Source organism: Papaver somniferum, chromosome 5 (assembly GCF_003573695.1).
Source record: "Papaver somniferum cultivar HN1 chromosome 5, ASM357369v1, whole genome shotgun sequence".
Classification (NCBI taxonomy): Eukaryota; Viridiplantae; Streptophyta; class Magnoliopsida; order Ranunculales; family Papaveraceae; genus Papaver; species Papaver somniferum.
In genome coordinates, this window is record NC_039362.1 from 167431253 (window position 1) to 167437252 (window position 6000).

Below are 6000 nucleotides of genomic sequence, written 5' to 3' on the forward strand. Positions count from 1 at the left end.
TTAATTCTTCTAAGCATTATCATCAAGTTACTCCTGATTCTATATCAGTCCAAAATCACTCTGAAGAGGATGATATGGAAAAACATAAGGGACTCACCAAACTGTTTGGACTCTTCGTGTGAGAATCAGGATCATCTTGAAATTGTAATCACTAGAGGTCAAGAATACTTGTCTCTTGTCAAACCTTGTTGTCATAAGATGAAAGGGAAATCTCCTATGAAATTTCCATTCCTTTAGAAAGTGATTTCCAAAGTCATTCATAGGTTGCACTAGTACAGAAATGGCCTTTAGCCACGCCAGATATAAATTTCCCTGTCACGCCTTTTTGGTATTGGCGTGTCTATAGGGTATACTTATACCCTATAGACACGCCATGTTCTATGGGTGTGTTAATATAAGTGCTTTCAGACACGCCAGAGCTAGTAGCGTGTCCAAATATCAACCGTTTAGTCACGTTAACTTTTAATTTTTGATTGGGCGTGTTTATAGACCAGTCTATGGCCATATTAACCAGTTGTGGTGTGTCCATAACAATAGTCACCCCACTTGAGGCATGTTTAAAAAGTTAGTTTTATTAGACACGCTAGAATACGTGTCCATAGTGTACGATTTGCAGACACGCCGGTTAATTTGCATGGCTATAAAGTTGGTTTTATTAGACACGCTGGTTTATATGCGTGGTTAAAAAGTTGGTTTTATTAGACACGCTAGTATGCATGTTCATAGTGTGCGTTTTATAGACACGTCAGTTCTATTTATTACTGGGTATGGGTATACATGAAATGGGTTGTAACTGCGATAACACTGGACCAGCTCTGTTGAGGGCCCTTTTCTTCTCCATCCCAACAGTCATTAACTGAATTTCAAAAAATAAATAAAAAAGCTTCTTCCCAAATTTGAACGCATGGTCTCGACTCAAAGGAGGTAGGTAACAAGACGAATCAATCCACCAAGCTGCCCAGCTATAATTGTTTAAGAATAGTTACAATAATCTGTCTCTATTCCATAGGGACCAAAGGATAGTTACAATATATAGATGAATCATTTGATGCTTCGCAACTTACAAAGAAGAAATTCTTCGTCTTCCTCCTCATGCTTTGTAACTCATTCATCCCTTTTACCCCAAACCTATATTTCCATTTCCTCCTCCTTTATTACTCTTGCACCCCTTTAATCCCAAAAACTAGTACTAATGCTTGGACTTGGTTTTGTTGTTGTTTCTTGTTTGCTGCTGACTCCATTAAAATATTTTGATGCTTAAGTGTTTTAATGGATTCAACAACAAACAAGAAGACAACAACAAAAACAAGTCCAAGATGCTCTGCCAAGTTAACCTGCATCTGAATGGCTATAAATAACTCATCTGATAGACTTGTCTTCTATGAATGCACAAAACTAAACGGTTTACCTAACAATGCACCTCTTAATTGGAGTAAAAGCTAATGAATTAAGCGACTAGATTTAGGCTTTGGAAATAGGGTTTAGCAGAGTAATGACGGCTTTGAAGAGGGTGCGCATGGCATTGAAAATGCGTTAATATCCAAGCGACGGACACTTGACCAAGCTCCATAAAAGACCATTTATGGCTAAGCTACTACCACTATTTAAACAAGGCAAGGGGATAAACGGATTATTATACCAAATAGAGATTAAGAAAACAGATAATGGCAGAGAATGCTAGTAGTTCAGCAAATGGAAATCACAACGAGCCACCACCCGATTCAGATGCAATGGTACGTACAAAGTTGACAATTGGGACCTTATCAAGCTCTGAGATTGAAAGGTTAATTCCTTTTCTGAATCAGGAGAAGATAAGGAAGAAAGAGCAAGAGGAGCGAAAAGAATTTGAAAGATTAAGGGTTGAAAATGATGAGGAATTTCAGTTGTGGATGAGAAAGTTGGATGCCAAAGAGGCACGACGACACAGGCAGAAGCTTCAACGGCGAGGAGAGTGGAAGTCTTCATGGGGGAAAACTCGCAGTGCGACTGAAAGTGATAGTAAAGATGAAGAAAATAACTCTGAAGGAGTAGAAGATGAGGAGAGAAGTGATGATTCGATGAAGAGAGATGAGAGAGCAAAAGAAGCAGAGAGTAAGACGAGGAAAAGGCAAGAGTTTGAAGATGTGATGTACAAGTGCTATCTCGCCGAAAAGAAGAACAACCCTCGTAAGTTTGCTCGAACCATGTTAGAACCCCTGAACGTGGATTCTGACGGAGAGGAGATTCCTGGGTTAGACCTTGATAGGGAGCCTGTTTTTTCCGACGGTGAGATGGTGGTTTGCAGTGAAGCAGAAGATGAGGAAGAAGAAACCTAATATGATGATCTCCAGGGTTCCTACACATCTTCAGACAATGATGATGGTATTGGTGCCTACTATGAAGATGATGAGTTAAACTACAACAGCAACAGTGATGGCGATTCTTGGTGATTGCCTTATAGGTACTGTCAAATCCCATAGAACTAGAGTAATGTGATATTTTGATTACTATTTCTCTTGTCCATCTTCGTGAAAACTTGTGGGGATATTGATGGTAATTTATGTTGGTGAAGAAGTGTATGGAGAATGGGGTTTAATTTCATACATTTGGTGGTTATTTTTTGTTTGATAGATGCATGGTGTTGATGAAGATCTTAGAAGATGTAAGGTGATTTTGGGGTTTAGTTTGTAGCAGGTGCATTGTTTGGATAGCAGCTGAGAGAGTTGCAATGGTTATGATGGGTAAACCTTTTATGTCAGGTAGATTAGAAATGTTGCAGCTTTGAATTTTGGTTGTAAAAAGAAAGTTGTAATGGCACTGGTAGCCTGTCGGGTGTTTAGAATTGGTATTCTGTTTGCTTCTTTAGATGTAATTAAACTAGTTGTGTTCTTCTAGTTGTTTGAATTTTCAGGAGTATTAAACTTGTGATGGATGTAGGTCTGAAGGGTTTGAAGAAATTTGTCAGTTTTTCTTGCTCTTTTGATTTCAGTCGTAATGGATTGAATACAGTAGATGTACAAACAAGCAATGTTCTTGGTGAATGATTCTAAAATTCCAATGATTGTAAAGTAGAGATTGGTAGGAATGAGTGAATTAGTGAATCAATATTCTTCTTTGTTAAGAAAATATTTTTATACGCATTTGGTAGCTATTCTTGGTGTAAATCCGTGCGAAAAAGACTGATTCTACCCTCTAAGGACAAATCATCTTATATGTGCATTAAGAGTTTGTCTTGATGTCTAGGAAACTTCTTATGAGAATTTATTCTTGTGTTTTAAGAAGGATAACTAGGGTTTGGAATAGAAATTATTGTGAGTACACATAGCTATTGCCAACGTTTTCATCTTGCAATGTTTTTAGATTTATTTATTTAAATTCTAAGTTATTTTGAAGATGATTTTTGCAGTATTAATCTTTATGGTTTCATGTATTGCAATTTGTTATGGGATATGTTGTTTACGTCCGTGAACCTTGACTGTCCCATATGTGCTCAAAAGTTATCTCAATTTTGTCAGTATGAAAGTATTGATAAAAGATAGAATAGACTTTTGACAACAAAAGTTAAGCCTATTATGTCTTTATGCAAATATTGATGGAAGATAGGATGAACTTTTGTTTACAAATATTAAGTCTATTATATGTCATTGTGCAAATAGTGATGAAAAATAGAATGAATCTTTGTTTATTCCACAGTATTAGTCCTTCCCTGATCCACATCTTTGTGTATATACTGTGTTGCTCCGTAAGTTTTCTTATGTCAATCATGGCCAATTGAATTGATCATTTTTGTGGTTAATTCAATTGAGATTTTTGGATACAAATTCATGTTCTCATGTGATTTGATTATGTCCAAAGAAATCCTTCTTTTCTTGTAAAATTAAGTTCGCTCTTGTTGTTCTTTTGGGAATGACATTTTATGGGGGAGAGTTCTTAATTGAACTTGTGCTTAATTTCCAAATATTTTAGGAGTTTTCTTGTATCTTTATAAACTCCTTGATGAATGCATTTAGCTTCGGCTATATGATTGCGTCTAAAAAGTTGATATGTTGTTCTCTTTTGGTCATGAAGTATCTCTATGCAAATTTCATTAGGATCCCACTAGTTTTCGTACCTTTGCCAATTTATATTGACAAAAATAGGGAGAATTAATGTGTAGTTTCATACTACAAATACATATGGTTTACGGATCATTATGTAAGGGGGAGTAGGTTTCATTGTGAGATGAAGTACTGACTAAGGGGGAGTGATACATATTACCATAGTATTGTTGTCAAATTTGTGATACAATTGGACTTTGATGCTGTATAATAATACTATGACATTGTATAACAATGGTTGAAAGCAACTGTTTTCTCATTTTTATTGCTATGGATATTCAATAATTATGATGTTGAGTTGAACACGTTCAGAATCACTGGAGTACTTGGAAGTGACGAATATTTCGAGTAATGTTGAAAAACCAATGAGATCGAGCATTTGGATGAGAAGCTACAAAGTTTATTTATTTTTTAATCCATATGTATTGATAGTTTTGTCACTAAAATTGACAAAGAGGGAGATTGTTAGAGCACTACTCGGTCGAACTCGCAAGCGTTGCTATCTCAAGCTTGTTTGTCAATGTTAGTGAGTTCATTTGCATACTGGCGAACGGGTACGCATAAGACGAAACAAAACTTCATAGGTATTTCTGTGGGAGTCAAATTTATCTATCTAAATAGACTTTTATGTGGGAGACATGTTGGTTTATAAGTCTTCGACTTCGGGTTGTAGCAACTCTTGGTTGTGGGTGAGATCAGCTAAGGGAATCAAGTGCATAGAGTCCTGCTGGGTTTCAGAGGCGTAAGGAACGTGACTTTACCTTGATCAGTGTGAGATTGGTTAGGGCTCAACTACATTCCAGTCCGAAGTTAATCTTGTAGTGGGCTAGTGTCTATAGCGTCTTAATACGGTGTAGTGTTCAATATGGACTAGGTCCGTGGTTTTTCTGCATTTGCGGTTTCCTCGTTAACAAAATTTCTGGTGTCTGTGTTATTTATTTTCCGCTTTATATTTGTTTATATAATTGAAATATCACAGGTTGTGCGTAGTTCAATCATTTGGTAAATCCAAACTTTGGTTGTTGATTGAAATTGATTGACACTTAACATTGGTCTTTAGTACTGTTCAAGTTGTTTCTCATAATAATCAGGCTCGCGGATTCTATCTTTTTGATTTTCTGATTACAATGAGAAATTGAGATATAACTATTGGATACTTTTCCGTGATTGAGTCTGAATGTCTAGTTGATTCCCTTAGAATTGTATTGGAGTTGTCCATACAGATTACCGAACGAAATATTGGGTATGGTTGTTAGACCCACACTTTTTCATATTTCTCAAATTACTGAATGAATCTTTGTCTCTCCTATGAACGTTGTTCCTAATTTGATTATCACTTTCATTGTTTGCAGAAGTATCACATCTGAGCCAAGCTGCAATGTGAATCAACACAACCATAATTTATTTTAGAGAGGTATGTACGTCTTACTAAAATTCATTACTCTCTATATGCCTTGATTTTGATTGACACTTTTTCTTGTTGTACTTGTGATTTTATTAAATCTACAAGGTTTGTTCTTACTACCATCCTTATTGTTTTTCAGGATACTAGAACTGATGGCTGGTTAAGGCCATACTCTAATGTCAATCGAAAAATTCTTTTGGAGGATGAACAACCTTTTTTAAGCCAAGGTATACTACATAACAACACTTGCTTATATTAGAAACTGCTGAAACACACAACCATGTCATTTTCTTAAACATCGGGAACCATGTCTGTTTTTTACGTTGAGCAGTTTTTTTAATGTAAAAATTACGCTCATATATACTTAGGTATGTGAATGAATGACGAAACATATCTTGGTTCAATTGGTTCTTCTATGGATTCCATAATGGATGAATTATGTTTCTAGAATGAGAATATATGTATTGCAGAATTGATGAATGAACGAATTTCTTCTGTTGTTAGAATGAGGATGTATTG